This window comes from Pseudophryne corroboree, chromosome 1 (assembly GCF_028390025.1).
Source record: "Pseudophryne corroboree isolate aPseCor3 chromosome 1, aPseCor3.hap2, whole genome shotgun sequence".
In the NCBI taxonomy this organism is placed as follows: Eukaryota; Metazoa; Chordata; class Amphibia; order Anura; family Myobatrachidae; genus Pseudophryne; species Pseudophryne corroboree.
In genome coordinates, this window is record NC_086444.1 from 1,123,581,028 (window position 1) to 1,123,599,795 (window position 18,768).

The window sequence follows — 18,768 nt, forward strand, 5'->3', positions numbered from 1 at the left end:
AAATGCTTGGGACCACAGGTATTTTGGATATCGGATTTTTCCGTATTTTGGAATAATTAGATACCATAATGAGATATCATGGTGATGGGACCTAAATCTAAGCACAGAATGCATTTATGTTACATATACACCTTATACACACAGCCTGAAAGTAATTTTAGCCAAATTTTTTTATAACTTTGTGCATTAAACAAAGTGTGTCTACATTCACACAATTCATTTATGTTTCATATACACCTTATATACACAGCCTAAAGGTCATTTAATACAATATTATTAATAACTTTGTGTATTAAACAAAGTTTGTGTACATTGAGCCATCAAAAAACAAAGGTTTCACTATCTCACTCTCACTCAAAAAAGTCCGTATTTCGGAATATTCCGTATTTCGGAATATTTGGATATGGGATACTCAACCTGTATACACAATATATTAATAAAAACTAGTGATCCGAACCCGCCCAAACTTCACCTTTTTTTTTCACGGGTCCGAGCGACTCGGATCCTCCCGCCTTGCTCGGTTAACCCGAGCGCGCCCGAACGTCATCATCCCGCTGTCGGATTCTTGCGAGATTCGGATTCTATATAAGGAGCCGCGCGTCGCCGCCATTTTTCACTCATGCATTGGAAATGATAGTGAGAGGACGTGGCTGGCGTCCTCTCATTTTGTTTCAGGGGGCTGCAAATATCTTTATTCTGGGGACCAGCAGTATTAAAGGAGGAGTACAGTGCAGAGTTTTGCTGACAGTGACCACCAGTATTATACGTTGTCTGCCTGAAAAACGCTCCATATCTGTGCTCAGTGTGCTGCATATATCTGTGCTCACACTGCTTTATTGTGGGGACTGGGGAGCAACTGTATTATATAGGAGGAGTACAGTGCAGAGTTTTGCTGACCAGTGACCACCAGTATTATACGTTCTCTGCCTGAAAAACGCTCCATATCTGTGCTCAGTGTGCTGCATATATCTGTGCTCACACTGCTTTATTGTGGGGACTGGGGACCACCAGTATATTATATAGGAGGAGTACAGTGTAGAGTTTTGCTGACCAGTGACCACCAGTATTATACGTTCTCTGCCTGAAAAACGCTCCATATCTGTGCTCAGTGTGCTGCATATATCTGTGCTCACACTGCTTTATTGTGGGGACTGGGGACCAGCAGTATTATAGGAGGAGTACAGTGCAGAGTTTTGCTGACCAGTGACCACCAGTATTATACGTTCTCTGCCTGAAAAACGCTCCATATCTGTGCTCAGTGTGCTGCATATATCTGTGCTCACACTGCTTTATTGTGGGGACTGGGGAGCAGCTGTATTATATAGGAGGAGTACAGTGCAGAGTTTTGCTGACCAGTGACCACCAGTATTATACGTTCTCTGCCTGAAAAACGCTCCATATCTGTGCTCAGTGCGCTGCATATATCTGTGCTCACACTGCTTTATTGTGGGGACTGGGGACCACCAGCATATTATATAGGAGGAGTAGAGTGTAGAGTTTTGCTGACCAGTGACCACCAGTATTATACATTCTCTGCCTGAAAAACGCTCCATATCTGTGCTCAGTGTGCTGCATATATCTGTGCTCACACTGCTTTATTGTGGGGACTGGGGACCACCAGTATATTATATAGGAGGAGTACAGTGCAGAGTTTTGCTGACCAGTGACCACCAGTATTATACGTTCTCTGCCTGAAAAACGCTCCATATCTGTGCTCAGTGTGCTGCATATATCTGTGCTCACACTGCTTTATTGTGGGGACTGGGGACCACCAGTATATTATATAGGAGGAGTACAGTGCAGAGTTTTGCTGACCAGTGACCACCAGTATTATACGTTCTCTGCCTGAAAAACTCTCCATATCTGTGCTCAGTGTGCTGCATATATCTGTGCTCACACTGCTTTATTGTGGGGACTGGGGACCACCAGTATATTATATAGGAGGAGTACAGTGCAGAGTTTTGCTGACCAGTGACCACCAGTATTATACGTTCTCTGCCTGAAAAAAGGCTCCATATCTGTGCTCAGTGTGCTGCATATATCTGTGCTCACACTGCTTTATTGTGGGGACTGGGGACCACCAGTATATTATATAGGAAGAGTACAGTGCAGAGTTTTGCTGACCAGTGACCACCAGTATTATACGTTCTCTGCCTGAAAAACGCTCCATATCTGTGCTCAGTGTGCTGCATATATCTGTGCTCACACTGCTTTATTGTGGGGACTGGGGACCACCAGTATATTATATAGGAGGTGTACAGTGCAGAGTTTTGCTGACCAGTGACCACCAGTATTATAGGTTGATCTATTACTGGCATATAATTCCACACATTAAAAAATGGAGAACAAAAATGTGGAGGGTAAAATAGGGAAAGATCAAGATCCACCTCGTGCTGAAGCTGCTGCCACTAGTCATGGCCGAGACGATTAAATGCCATCAACGTCGTCTGCCAAGGCCGATGCACAATGTCATAGTAGAGAGCATGTAAAATCCCAAAAAATAAAGCTCAGTAAAATGACCCAAAAATCTAAATCAAAATCGTCTGAGGAGAAGCGTATACTTGCCAATGTGCCATTTACGACACGGAGTGGCAAGGAACGGCTGAGGTCCTGGCCTTTGTTCAAGGCTAGTGGTTCAGCTTCACCTGAGGATGGAAGCAGTCATCCTCCTGCTAGAAAACTTAAAAGAGTTAAGATGGCAAAAGCACAGCAAAGAACTGTGCGTTCTTCTAAATCACAAATCCCCAAGGAGAGTCCAATTGTGTCGGCTGCGATGCCTGACCTTCCCAACACTGGACGGGAAGAGGTTGCGCCTTCCACCATTTGCACGTCCCCTGCAATTGCTGGAAGGAGCACCCGCAGTCCAGTTCCTGATAGTCAAATTGAAGATGTCACTGTTGAAGTACACCAGGATGAGGATATGGGTGTTGCTGGCGCTGGGGAGGAAATTGACAAGGAGGATTCTAATGGTGAGGTGGTTTGTTTAAGTCAGGCACCCGGGGAGACACCTGTTGTCCATGGGACGAATATGGCCATTGACATGCCTGGTCAAAATACAAAAAAAATCACCTCTTTGGTGTGGAATTATTTCAACAGAAATGCGGACAACTGGTGTCTAGCCGTGTGTCGCCTTTGTCAAGCTGTAATAAGCAGGGGTAAGGACGTTAACCACCTAGGAACATCCTCCCTTATACGTCACCTGGACCGCATTCATCAGAAGTCAGTGACAAGTTCAAAAACTTTGGATGACAGCGGAAGCAGTCCACTGACCACTAAATCCCTTCCTCTTGTAACCAAGCTCCTGCAAACCACACCACCAACTCCCTCAGTGTCAATTTCCTCCTTACACAGGAAAGCTAATAGTCCTGCAGGCCATGTCACTGTCAAGTCTGACAAGTCCTCTCCTGCCTGGGATTCCTCCGATGCATCCTTGAGTGTAACGCCTACTGCTGCTGGCGCTGCTGTTGTTGCTGCTGGGAGTCGATCGTCATCCCAGAGGGGAAGTCGGAAGACTACTTGTACTACTTCCAGTAAGCAATTTACTGTCCAACAGTCCTTTGCGAGGAAGATGAAATATCACAGCAGTCATCCTGCTGCAAAGCGGATAACTCAGGCCTTGGCAGCCTGGGCGGTGAGAAACGTGTGTCCGGTATCCACCGTTAATTCACAGGCAACTAGAGACTTGATTGAGGTACTGTGTCCCCGGTACCAAATACCATCTAGGTTCCATTTCTCAAGGCAGGCGATACCGAAAATGTACACAGATGTCAGAAAGAGTCACCAGTGTCCTAAAAAATGCAGTTGTACCCAATGTCCACTTAACCACGGACATGTGGACAAGTGGAGCAGGGCAGACTCAGGACTATATGACTGTGACAGCCCACTGGGTAGATGTATTGCCTCCCGCAGCAAGAACAGCAGCAACGGCACCAGTAGCAGCATCTCGCAAACGCCAACTCGTTCCTAGGCAGGCTACGCTTTGTATCACCGCTTTCCAGAAGAGGCACACAGCTGACAACCTCTTACGGAAACTGAGGAACATCATCGCAGAATGGCTTACCCCAATTGGACTCTCCTGGGGATTTGTGACATCGGACAACGCCACCAATATTGTGCGTGCATTACATCTGGGCAAATTCCAGCACGTCCCATGTTTTGCACATACATTGAATTTGGTGGTGCAGAATTATTTAAAAAATGATAGGGGCGTGCAAGAGATGCTGTCGGTGGCCCGAAGAATTGCGGGCCACTTTCGGCATTCAGCCACTGCGTGCCGAAGACTGGAGCACCAGCAAACAGTCCTGAACCTGCCCTGCCATCATCTGAAGCAAGAGGTGGTAACGAGGTGGAATTCAACCCTCTATATGCTTTAGAGGATGGAGGAGCAGCAAAAGGCCATTCAAGCCTATACATCTGCCTAAGATATAGGCAAAGGAGGGGGACTGCACCTGACTCAAGCGCAGTGGAGAATGATTTCAACGTTGTGCAAGGTTCTGCAACCCTTTGAACTTGCCACACGTGAAGTCAGTTCAGACACTGCCAGCCTGAGTCAGGTCATTCCCCTCATCAGGCTTTTGCAGAAGAAGCTGGAGACATTGAAGGAGGAGCTAAAACAGAGCGATTCCGCTAGGCATGTGGGACTTGTGGATGGAGCCCTTAATTCGCTTAACCAGGATTCACAGGTGGTCAATCTGTTGAAATCAGAGCACTACATTTTGGCCACCATGCTCGATCCTAGATTTAAAACCTACGTTGTATCTCTCTTTCCGGCAGACACAAGTCTGCAGAGGTTCAAAGACCTGCTGGTGAGAAAATTGTCAAGTCAAGTGGAACGTGACCCGTCAACAGCTCCTCCTTCACATTCTCCCGCAACTGGGGGTGTGAGGAAAAGGCTAAGAATTCCGAGCCCACCTGATGGCGGTGATGCAGGGCAGTCTGGAGCGAGTGCTGACATCTGGTCCGGACTGAAGGACCTGCCAACGATTACTGACATGTCGTCTACTGTCACTGCATATGATTCTGTCACCATTGAAAGAATGGTGGAGAATTATATGAGTGACCTCATCCAAGTAGGCACGTCAGACAGTCCGTACGTATACTGTCAGGAAAAAGAGGCAATTTGGAGGCCCTTGCAGAAACTGGCTTTATTTTACCTAAGTTGCCCCCCCTCCAGTGTGTACTCCGAAAGAGTGTTTAGTGCAGCCGCTCACCTTGTCAGCAATCGGCGTACGAGGTTACTTCCAGAAAATGTGGAGAAGATGATGTTCATCAAAATGAATTATAATCAATTCCTGCGTGGAGACATTCACCAGCAATTGCCTCCAGAAAGTACACAGGGACCTGAGATGGTGGATTCCAGTGGGGATGAATTAATAATCTGTGAGGAGGGGGATGTACACAGTGAAAGGGGTGAGGAATCGGACGATGAGGAGGAGGTGGACATCTTGCCTCTGTAGAGCCAGTTTGTGCAAGGAGAGATTGATTGCTTCTTTTTTGGTGGGGGCCCAAACCAACCAGTCATTTCAGTCACAGTCGTGTGGCAGACCCTGTGGCTGAAATGATGGGTTTGTTAAAGTGTGCATGTCCTGTTTATACAACATAACGGTGGGTGGGAGGGCCCAAGGACAATTCCATCTTGCACCTCTTTTTTCTTTCATTTTTCTTTGCATCATGTGCTGTTTGGGGACTATTTTTTTGAAGTGCCATCCTGCCTGACACTGCAGTGCCACTCCTAGATGGGCCAGGTGTTTGTGTCGGCCACTTGTGTCGCTTAGCTTAGTCATCCAGCGACCTTGGTGCAAATTTTAGGACTAAAAATAATATTGTGAGGTGTGAGGTGTTCAGAATAGACTGAAAATGAGTGGAAATTATGGTTATTGAGGTTAATAATACTATGGGATCAAAATGACCCTCACATTCTATGATTTAAGCTGTTTTTGAGGGTTTTTGTAAAAAAAAACCCGAATCCAAAACACAACCGAATCCGACAAAAAATTTTCAGGGAGGTTTTGCCAAAACGCGTCCAAATCCAAAACACGGCCGCAGAACCGAATCCAAAACCAAAACACAAATCCCGAAAAATGTCCGGTGCACATCACTAATAAAAACATCTGACATTATTGTTATTTTTAAATCCTCAGCAGTAGGTAATACCATCAATATAATATATGACAAACAACATACAAAATAATTAGAAAGAAAAAAGAGAAATAGGAAAACATCACAAAATTTGGACAAAATAATCACGGATATGATAAGGAGATAACCTTATGATAACCATATGATTTATGGCTGACCGTGTGACCAGCTATTGACATGCGGTCATGATGATGGACCTATTGCTATGTGGAGGCCTAATGTTAACCTGGCACTAATGTAAATGCTTTATACTGATTCAATGTATATTCCTGGCTTCAACGCACAGTTTCTCTTTATTCATTAGACATGGAGTTGTGTTGTTGAAGGTCAGGAGCAAAGTCGTTTTTTGTTGTCATACTATATATTTAACCTGAAACTAATAACCATAAAAGTATAACACCTTCTTTATTTGGTACTCAAGGTGAATGCAAGGATATTAAATCACATAAAATCTATAAATAGAAAATATCATAGCTCAACAATGTTGATAATGAAGGTACAGTATATTAATAATAGGTAAATGTCCATTAAACAGGCTTCTCAAAAATACATTTGTCCACTATAGTAGGTATAAACATTACGTGGAATCAATAACAAAAGGTATAGAACCATCCAACCTAAAGACGTTTACCCTAGTGGTGAGTCAAATGAGAATGAATATCCTGAGGAAGAAACATATATTCTCCAAAACGCATTGGAAAGCTCCTTGAATGCAGAAAAAAGCAGACTGAATGAGTGATGCCAAGACAGAGACCTAAGGGTCCGGAACCTCAGATTTTATAACACGCATCTGTTTATCTCACTGCTCTGGTATAAGTTCCTAGTTTGGGTGATTTTTTTATACCATTTTCTGTTTGCTTTTTTTTTTTCATTTTACTATACCTGAATGCTTTATTTGATTAACATAAACTATAATTCAGCCTACTATAGTGGACAAATACTTTTTTTGTGAAGACTATTTTAATGCATATTTATCTATTATTACTATAACTCTTGTTATCAACATTGTTGTACTATGATAATTTGTTTTTATGTCCATTCATATCCTTGAGGTCACCAAGAAGAAATTTTGTAACAAATCAGTGTTTAGTTCATTTAACTTTCAGGGAAATGCAATACCTTCTAATACTATGGTTCGGTCCGCTATAGCCGCTGAATGCAAACAATAACCCCTGCGATGTGTATGCATGTTGCGTATACACGCCGACACGCTATGCGCATGATACAGCGACGCGTGTGGCTGAATACACCTCTATACCCAAACAAGAATGGAATGCGACACCAGTAGTATATGTAATGTTATGGTCCAACGCAGCAACAATATATTTACTCAAAAAGTTATACACAGAAAATACAACAATATCACAGAGAAGAGCTACAACCAATAGTACATACGTTTGTTCGCCAGCACCTCCCGGATCCGGTTCTCAGTCAGTCTTAGCAAGATGACCTTCAGAGAATTAGACTGAGGACAGCCAGGAGGTCTTTCTTTTATACAATGGATCCAAAACATAATACAAAAGAAACTGTAAGCTCTTCTTCCATAGGTCAAGGGGTAGGTCATTTACAGTACATGAGGGGTCATAGGTTGGTTTGAATAGGTGGGTGATGCTTGGTCCAGGTGTACTTGCAGAGGTCCGCCACTGGGTTCCCGCCGAATATCACGAGTACAGTAATTACAGTAAGTTATGAATATTGTATTATATGCGCAGGAGCATGCTATAATCTGCAAACTGCGATCGGAATGTAGCCCTTGAAATACTGTACATCTGGATACCAAACACTATGTCCTAACCTAGTTCTGTCCCCTCACATCCTGTAAAGCTGGATATCTCTGTTGCTCTATTTCCTAAGTAAATGTAACTCGCTGGTGTGGTGTGTGTAGACTATGTGTAAATTATGTACTATGTGGATAAAATATTGAATATGTCTTTGTGGCTCTTCTATGCGAATGCGTATGCTACCGTATTTACTCATACCACGCGCTAATATGCAGGGCTTCCAAAGCCAATGTACGCAGCGTGCGGGTATGCGCACGCACGGCAGAACATGTGCACGCACAGAGACCACTCTGTGTGGTGTTTGCACGTGTAGTATGTGTGTAATATTTTCGACTTCGACATCAGATACCAAGTGTTATCCTTTTATGATGATTATTATTATTATTATTATTATTATTATTATTATCTTACATTTATCCACTTATTTTCGACCTTCTTTCTCCTTTCCCCTATATTGATAAGCAACAATTTGAAACTTACTATTTTTTTAATCATTATATTTGTTTGGTACTTTGTTGGTAGATTCTCTGTACAGTTTCAAGGCTGCTTTTCCTTCCCAGATGCGCTATTAGAGTATCACCACCACTCTTTATATTCAGGCAGTAACAGCTCTCTTATTTTTGTGTGCATCCCTTGCAAAAGCCAAATGAGATCTTACTACTAAGCTAACCCAATTATGTGAGCAGCCACACAATGAACAAGGGGGGTCATTCAGGCTTGATCGCACGCTAGTTTTATGCACAGCACTGCAATCAGGTTAGAACTGCGCATGCGTATGCACCGCAATGCGCAGGTGCGTCACACGGGAACAAAGCAGATTGTTGCTGTGCGATGGGTTTTATGAAGAATCCATTCGCACGGCCATTCGCAAGAGGACTGACAGGAAGAAGGAGTTTCTGGATGGCAACTGACCGTTTTCTGGTAGTGGAAAAACGCAGGCATGTCCACGCATTTGCAGGGTGGGTGTCTGACGTCAGTTCCAGGCACGGACAGGCTGAAGTGATTGCAGCGGCTGAGTAAGTTCTGGGCAACTCAGAAACTGCACAAAGTTTTTTTGTACTGCTCGGCTGCACATGCGATTGTGTGTTCTAACAAAAAATTTTATGAGCCAGCCTTGAGCTCTATATCCACCCTGTGGGTCTCCCCCAGTAAGCAAGCAACCCTGCATTTGAAGAGCACATTTCAGCCATCTAACTTTATATTTTTTTTTCAGTGATCACACTTTATAACTTTTGTCAGTATATCTCCCACAATATCACACAGCGAGTCTGTGTATTTTTTGGGGGGTATTTTCCCCATGATTATTTATTTATTATTATTAGATCTCCAATTTGGAGACTTATACAATCAACACCTCTCCTTTGCATTAATTCTTTCTCCCCCCTTCCCTTTTTCTGTCTATACTCCTTCATTTCTCCACACACACTCCTTTCTGGAAATACCATTTCGGACCATTTTAGTCCTGATTTATGTAAAGTACAGTAAGCAGAGTGTGACCTCCCCTTCTCCTTTATGAAAGGCCCACGGCCATACTACCCTGAATACGCCCGATCTTGTCCGATCTCGGAAGCTAAGCAGGTATGGCCTGGTAAGTATTAGGAAGGGGAACCTCCTGAGAATACCAGGTGCAGTGGGCCATTTTTAAGGAAAAATTTGCCCTCATCCCACAAATCTCCACACACTCTCTTATCTGGAAAAACCATTTCAGACCATCATGGTATCGTTTTATTAGAGTACAGAAAATAGAAGTGTTTTTTCCTTCTTCTTCTTCTTCTTTTTCTTTCTTTCTTCTTCTTCTTCTTTTTCCCACCATCATCGGCCCACTACCATACTACCCTGAATACGCCCGATCCTGTCCGATCTCGGAAGCTAAGCAGGCATGGCCTGGTCAGTACTAGGACGGGAAACCTCCTGAGAATACCAGGTGTAGTGGGCCTCTGTCCAAAAATCCCCCCGCCCCCCTTCTCACTAAGGGAAGCCTCATTTCATTCCTTACTCCATCCTTCTTACATACCTCTTGAGCTCTATTCTGACAAAGCCTACATTGTTCTAACCTAGATATCCCTTAATTCAGGCATGTACAGTGATTTTTCTGGATACCCTGGATCCTAAGAAACCATTTGGTATCCTTCACCATCCCTCTGATATTTTCACCTTCTTAACTATATTATACCTCATTTGTTATAAAGGTTAAATAAGATTTATACTAACAGATAACACCACACACGAGTCCCAATTCTTTGTCCAAAAGTTTTTTTTTAAGGTTTAATTAAAGGTTATGTTTTAATATTATATACATCATTTCTATCAAAACAGTGCTCCCAAAAAAGTTTTTTTTGTCTTTTTCTCTTGCTTTTTCCAATTGTAACTGAATATGCGCCTAAACTCGTCTTAAGGGGTAAATTTACTAAAGCTTCTAAAACAGAATTGGTGATGTTGCTCTTAGTAACCAATCAGATGCTGTCTATCATTTCTCTATTGCCTTTTAGAAAACGATAGACAGCATATGATTGGTTGCTATGTGCAACGTTACAAATTCTCTGTTTTAGAAGCTTTAGTAAATTTACCCCTTAGTATCTCGGAGTGTTATTAAACTAAGCGTTATTCCCAGCTTCATGAACCAAATTACCCCAGTTTATTTCATGGACTGGTCGAGCTAATGCTTTTAAAATAAATTAACCTCCATGTATGTTTTATGTTTTTCAGGCGCTTTATATCAATATCTCTTCTGCGACCCTCTTCTCTTTACAACAGAAACTAGAATGCTTCTTTTGGTCTGGGAACAGGCCTAGGGTAAAGATGAGGACTCTACATAAACCAGCAAGATGGGGGCAGGGGTAACGCTTTATTTTTAAGCAGCTTATCTTATTCACTGCACTCAGACCCTCCTTCTTGAAGATGGTTTCAACTGAAGTCTGACCTGTTACAATCCATTTCAGTCTCCTCTGTTTTATGGATCCCTAGTTCTCATAGAAAATCCTCTATACTAAATTTTCCAATTATAGCTTTTACTGCTTCCATTCGGGATCGGACTACAAACATTTGCAGTGTAAAAATAAAGCAGCCAGTATTTACTCTGCACAGAAACAAAATAACCCACCCAAATCTAACTCTCTCTGCAAATGTTATATCTGCCCCCCCCCCCCTTGCAGTGCACATGGTTTTGCCCAACTGCTAACAAATTTGCAGCTGCGATCAACTCTGAATCACCCCCTATATGCCATTGGAATCTTTACGTTTCCTTTGTTTTCCAGCGAAGGGACGGTTACTCACTGTTTAGTGACCCTTACTGTCTTATAGAGCTCCTCCATTGGCATCTCGTGAGGTGCTCTGGGAATAAGAAATGGGGGAGTGGGGCCAATGTTGAAATAATTTAATCTTCTCTGTGCTATCAGTTCGTCATTGTGAAAACTCACTGCTAATCTACCTGCTTTTGCTATTTGGTTCCACAGCGGCTACATAAAATCTTGACCTTTGCATCTGGGCTATGTTGGTGAGTTGTGGTGAGGAGAGCAGTCTGCTCCACATATTTTGTCCGGTCGGAAATTGGTAACTGGACTAGAGTGCATCAACTCTACTCTCAGATCAAACATATTACCATACCTGCTTCACCAACTTATTCCCTTTTACCTATACCTATTCCAGGGGTACCAAAAGTCACTCAACAACTCATTGGAATATTTTAAATGACGTCAAATGCCTTATAGCATTTTACTGGAAATCATGTTGTTTAACTCCCTCTTTTGTTTCCATCTCAGAAGAAATTTGGTTTACTTACTTGATGGAACATATCTCCAGTATTGATTATAATGATGTCACCCTCTTTTTTTGTTCCTGGTTATCTTTCCATATTGCTCATCTTCATATAACTTTATAACTGTTTTTATTGTCCTGATGTGTTATGTCCATAGCTCTAATAATGTTTCTGTTTACTGCGGAAATTGTTGCTGGCAGAGAAAAAGTAAAAAAAATGGTTAAATCTGCCTGTACCCCCCCCCAGAATGCTAAACTAACATTGGATAACAGTATAAAAGTTTATTATTGGTTATCATAAAAGTTTTTCTTGTACTTAAATTGGGTCAAAAGGCTGTTATATGTATATATATTTTTTAAATAAAAAATGATATAAAGCTATTTTTTATCAGCAAAAGAAGTGCTAAAATTAATTTGAGGGTACATAAAAATTGGTATAAGTATATATTTGGGTCATTTTAGGGGACTTAAAAAAAAGAGGAAACAGAACGACTACTCCCACCTGCAAGTCTAAAAACCCTTGTCCCGCTCATAAACCACCCCAATATACCTGTCCCATACCTTGTACCCCAAATCCTGTAAGTTTGCACTTTTTCACCCCAAAAATGACATGTTAGTATTGGCCAATTAAAAATAATAAAAAAACTTCTAAGTGCATAATTAGTAATTATCGGGTGGTTTCCCAGGGGTTCAAAACCAAATCCTGATATTTTTACGTTAAAATAGGGATTTTCTCCAAGTTTATCACTTGCTCAGAGTAGGTGAATTGAATTGTGCGGCAAAATTACAGCAAGTCTGTTTTCACATACAATTGAATAGGCCTTTTTCGCGAATTTACAGCAATTTGTGGTAAATTTGCGTTATTTACCATGAAAATGCATTTACTTGGCTAATTGAATTCACCCTTTAATCTTGATTAGATGTATGTCACTATTCCTCGTCCCCCTCCTCCCGACTTGCCTTCTGTCGCTCCATCCATCTCTATTTTTAATTATTGTTGATCATTTTCTTTAATAAACAGTTAATATGTAAAATAAATAAACACTCTGATAATCTTTTAAAATATAAGATATTTAAATAAGTACATTAGAGAAAAGAGTCCATATTGCACATATCGCTGATAAAAGGACTTATTTATTCTTCCATGTGAGGTAGGCTAATCATACAAATATGGCAGTACGCAGTGAGAAACTTCAATGTGATTTTCTTGTAACTATGGAATAAGTGGCAATTAACTATTTAAAGCAATAAAGTCGTAGCTAGTTATTTCACAGGGCACCTTAATGTTAAATATACATTTCATTTATTTAATGCATGTATTTTTATTTTAGATTAAATTAAAAAAGAACAAAGTTCATACAGTATAAATGCAGTAGCACTGTTTTGTTTACCTTGGAACTGGAAATTTACATTGAATGATTTGTACTTTAATAGTCAAAATTTCCTGAAATAAATGGAGAGTTTGACACCCATTTAAAACAAAAAGCTTCTATGAAAAATATGTTAGCTTTCCTGAGTTTAGGTATGTTATCCGGGTTAAATCCTTATCACGTCCTGCAGTATTTCTGACATTTCCTTTAACGATTATTTTTCTTTTTTTAACCTTACAACTATGTGTCATTCTTTTTATGAAAACCTATTCATCAATGAACATCCTTTTCAAAACAATATAGGTTTCCATAAAGTTGTTTCTATAAATTAAGGTTGAGGAAAAAAGTGTTAAAATAATACGTGCAGCCCATGTAATTGTGTAAAGTGTAGTTAAAAATATCACAAATGTAGAATTAAAAAATTAGACTTGAATATTAAGTTATAGGAAACCATATTAAAAAGAGAAATACATTTATTCAAATTCAAATCCAGACCAACAATTTATTTCAAATTTGCTAACCTTCAGTTTTACTACCGTACATGTTTATGTCTTCCAATTTCTTTTGCTTGCTTAGTGGAATAACGATACTTTTACATATTGATTTTATTTCATGCAGTACATAAATTTATATTTTTGGTAAAAATGTAGATAAAGTATTAACTGCAAAAACACTACTTCAGAGTTTAGAATTACAAAATATAAGTAACATAGTCAAGGTATAATGTTGTTAGAGGACCCATAAAAACATTTCATTTCAAAATAAAATAAAACTTAATTTTCTTTTCAGGGCTTCTATTATTTGAAAAAATTTATTAAAGACTCAAGTTTTTCTAACCACATAGCAATTCATGGTTATCCCAAATGCTTTGGCTGTGTGTAATATATCAATCTATCCAAGTCTTTATATTAAGGGGCATATTTATCACAATCTGCAACTCAGATGCAAATGGGATATAATAAATTCACCCCAATCCTAATGCGATAATTGAATACATTGAAGGGATGTATCAATTATCGCATGCAGGGACAGAGCTTGCGAGAAAGCTCTGTCCCTGTGAATGCACTTACAGCAAATCTCAGGGTATTTTTCAGAACCCCTATGATTACACTTACCGGCATGGTATCGGTATCCCGGCGCTTGGGATGCCGCAGTCAGAGTACTGACAGTGGCATCACAACGCGGAGGATCCCAACACCTAGTAGGTAAGTAGTCTAACTCTAACCCTTACTCCCCTAACCCCAATCCTCCCTTGCCACAGCCTGACCCTAACCCCCCTCCCCATTGCAGCCTAACCCTAACCCTCCCTGGTGTTGCCTAACCCTAAGCCTCCCTGCAGCCTAACCCTAACCCTCCTCCTTAGTGCCTAAACCTAACCCTAAACTCCCCCCACCCACCCCGCAGACTGACCCTAACCCACCCTGGCATACTTACAATCAGGATGTTGGCAGTCGGGATTCCAACTGCCGACATCCCGAATGCCAGTATGTTGACCAGATCCCCACTTACCTGAGCACAGGAACCAGTAATTGATGAGCCATGAGGGTGTCTGGTCATCAGATCCGGTGCTCTGCTGTGACCACCGATGCTGTAAAGCACCGGATAAGTGGCTGCCATCACCAGATCACCGATCACCGGTAACTGGCCTCCCAGAGCCTATGTTGAAATGCTGCTCGCTGCTCTCAGGGGAATAGGGTATTAGCAATCCCTAGACAATAGAAGACAAAAACTAGAGAGAAGAGAGCGCAAGCAGACTCCTACAATTGAACAGTTTTAATCATAAAATATGCACAATCATCACATAATAAAATGGTATACATATACCTAAAATGTACAAAATTGTAGCCAATGAATATTAAAACAGGATCCACACTAAACTTCCTATACTTCCATAGAACCAGTGCACTATTAGATCATAAATAGGAACCGATATAATGGTGATCTTTTATATTGGAACCAACATGTCCCTTGATTAATCCAAGAAATGACAGCTGATGGTTACCGCTGAAAGTTTTATGTATTATCCACAGATCAGTCCCATAATTGAAAGTGGATGTATAACAAGTGCACTGTTATTTTGTGTTTTTCGTGAAGTAAGACCTCTATTTGTTAAATACCAAATACCACACCAGTTCAATCTGCTATTCTGATTAATGTAGCAGCGTGTCGGGATGATCCCGCTTACCACTTCCTCGGTGTAACAACGGCACTGACAGGTGCTTGGATGCCGCTAACTCCAGAGGCTAAGTCTCACACTTTCTCCCTGCCACAGCGTGTCAGACCACTGACCGCTTGTCGCCTCCAGAAAACATCCAACGGCGCTGTAAATGTCCAAAACACCGCTGGCCTGGGGAGATGATTTTGTAGCCACGGTCCCCGTATTTCAAATGGGACCAATGCAGGTGGATTTGCTTGGGCAAATTCAACCCGACAATAGATGGGAGCTGAAGCGGGTGGAGATCGTGGAGGGTGGAGGTGATCAGATAGAGGTAGTCGGATCCTGAGTCCAGCCCTGACGCGTTTCTTGACCAGCAGTGTCTGGTCGTTTCCTCAGAGGGTTAGAATGATCCCATCCTTCTAGTTCACCATATTTAAAGGGATCATGAAATACTCATTAGTGCAGGCACCTGAACAGCACCTGTTTGGCTCACTATTAGGAGTGTGTGCATATAGAGTTATAATCATCTCTATATTTGGATCCAACAATCTAAAGTATATATATGTATACATTCACTGATGGCAAAGACGTTTCATTATCATACATAGACAATAAATACAACAAAATAATAAAGTACCATAAACTCAAACTTATAAATATTATTAATTCATCATCAACATTGCTATTATTTGTGGAGAAGGAGACAGCAGTATACAAATATGAAGGATATATACATGTATGGCAGCATACACACACATATATTCATGGAGTGTACCAAGACATGCTTACCATATACAAGTAAATATATATATAAATAATAGATAAATTAGTATAACTAAGGTAATCATTAATTAGACGAATTCCTTCCAATTAGACATGACCATACTAGTAGTTAGTATTAAATAGACCATATTCATAGTGAAGATATTAACCCCATTCACCTAGAACCATTGAATATATAAAGAATATTCACTCAAATTTGTCCGCCCATAGGGACATTCATCCAATTATATCTTATTTGTAAGACATATATATAGAAAAGAAAAAATGTGTGTATTCTACAGACCTAAAAAGTATTAAAAATAAAATGAAAGATGGGTATACCCAGTCACTGTTATTGTGTCTGAACAGTTGTATAAATACATACCAAAAATAAAATAAAATACTAATATTAGAAGAATACTAGATAAATGATTGTATAAATAGAATACACATTAACAATAGATGAGGGACAAGGAGAACATATATATTTCTACTGCATTGTGCAATACATACTGGGTCGAGAGATTGGACGGACTCACCCCCAGAGGGCAGAGAGATATATTTAAACTCGATCTGCCCAAGAGGGGCGGGTATCCGTCCAATCTCCCGACCCACACAGGAACACAAGACAGGAGGCCAGAGGAAAAAATATTGGAAGATATTCATAGGGATGACTGAGTCATACCCTATATTGGGAACAGACCTACCACCACTACCCACACAACCAATAGGAACTGGCACAGAAGGGAGAGGTTGTTTATATAGCATTAAGTTCCACAGTGTCATTAAGGCCATGTGGACTCAAAGTATGTAATTGGAAGATCCAGAATGCTTCACGCATGCAGAGTCTTCTATATCTATCACCTCCCCTCATGGTTACCTTAACGTGTTCCACTGCTCTGATAGTCAAACCACTAATATTACCCTTCTGACACCAGGAGACATGACTAGACAGGCTGTGGGTCTTAATATTCTTTGTAATATTCCTCTTATGCTCCATGAACCTTTCATGGAGAGGGTGAATGGTGCTGCCTACATACTGTACGCCACACTTACATTGAATGACATATATCACAAAATTGGTCCTGCAATTCATAAAGCCCTTTATCTCGAACTCTTCAGATCTACTAAAGGACTTAATCTTTGTACACTTGTTTTCCACAAAGAGACAGGTTACACATCTATCTTTGCCACATTTAAAGAATCCATTGGGTTTTGGGGGTAATCTCAAGATATTGTCTCCCATTTCTTTGGGTTTTCTTTTAAATAGACTCGGTGCTAATTTCTGTTTCAGGGAGTTAGCTTTTCTAAACACAACTAAATTTCTTCCCGTTAGTGTTGTTTCTAAAAGTTTGTCTGATTTTAGAATAGCAGAGTTTTTTGTGATAATCTTATTAATATTCTTGGCAGCTGTATTATATTGCGTAATAAACAAAATTGATCTATCACTGGGTTCTTGTTTCATCTTATCAGCCGAATAAACCAATTTACTCCTAGATTTCGATTGGGTCTCCACGAGGGCTTTATCCAAAATATGTGTAGGATATCCCTGCCTTATAAATGCATTATACATGATTTCTACTTGATTCCTAAAAACCTCCTCTGTGGAGCAGTTCCGACGCAACCGCTGGAACTGTCCCTTGGGTATATTCAGTTTCCATGGTTTGTAATGACTACTAGTAAAAGGTAAATAATTGTTACAGTCCACATCTTTGGTATATGTGGAAATAACAATTATACTATCCTGAATAGTGACTGTAATATCAAGAAAATTAATAGACACTTTGCTGGAAGTGTTTGTGAATTTTAAACCTATTGTATTTGAATTAAGAAGACCAGTGAGATATGAAAAAGGTGAAACACCCTTATCCCAAATAAAAAATAAATCATCTATATATCTTCCATAGAGGACCAGGCCCGCACCGAGACACCCACCCCAGATGAGGCGTTCCTCGAAACACCCCAAAAAAGGTTGCCAAAACTCGGTGCGAACCTTGTCCCCATGGCAGTGCCCTTGGTTTGTAAATAAAACTGTGAATCAAACAAAAAATAATTGTGCTCCAAAATAAACCTCATAGCTGAAAAAGTAAATGTGCAAAAAGAAACATTAACCTCTGTTTCTTTATTAATGTACCCCTCATCTAGGGACTATGAGAGAGTTTAGTGAGCTGTGTACTGAACGGGATGCTATGGCTCTGCGGGATAACCTATCAAGATCTGAGAGAGCAGCACTCAAAAGCCTCATGAAAGATGAGATAATTATCAAGCAAGCCGATAAGGGTGGCGGCTTGGTTATACAGAATCTTGGGGATTATCTCTTGGAGGCACATAGACAGCTTAATGATATAGCTTTCTATAAGAAAATTGCTAAAGACCCCACAAATATCTACCAGGACGAGTTAAAATCTTTATTAGAAATGGCACTAGATGAGGAGAACATTAATAAAGAAACGTATTTGTTCTTGATGGTTAAGTATCCGGTTGTTCCCATTTATTACCATCTACCAAAGGTACATAAGTCTCTAGTATCTCCACCGGGGCGACCCATTATTTCAGGGGTGGGATCCCTGACATCGAATCTATCTGCATATATAGATGCACATTTACAGGGATATGTTCAGGCCCTTCCCTCGTATATTAAAGATACGACACACTTTCTTCAAAAAATAGATGGTATAATTTGGAAGGACTCATATGTATTATTGACATATGATGTGGAATCCCTGTACACCAACATAGTACATGATTTGGATCTTTTGGCGGTTAACCACTATCTGTATCACGACACAGAGGTTAATGTTTCTTT

At 40.6% G+C, this 18,768-nt stretch overlaps 2 pseudogenes; both read left to right on the forward strand.

Annotated features, from left to right (window-relative positions):
- The first annotated feature begins 9,438 nt into the window (after positions 1–9,438).
- Positions 9,439–9,556, forward strand: LOC134935469 (5S ribosomal RNA; annotated as a pseudogene).
- A 181-nt stretch (positions 9,557–9,737) lies between these two features.
- Positions 9,738–9,855, forward strand: LOC134953667 (5S ribosomal RNA; annotated as a pseudogene).
- The last annotated feature ends 8,913 nt before the right edge of the window (positions 9,856–18,768 follow it).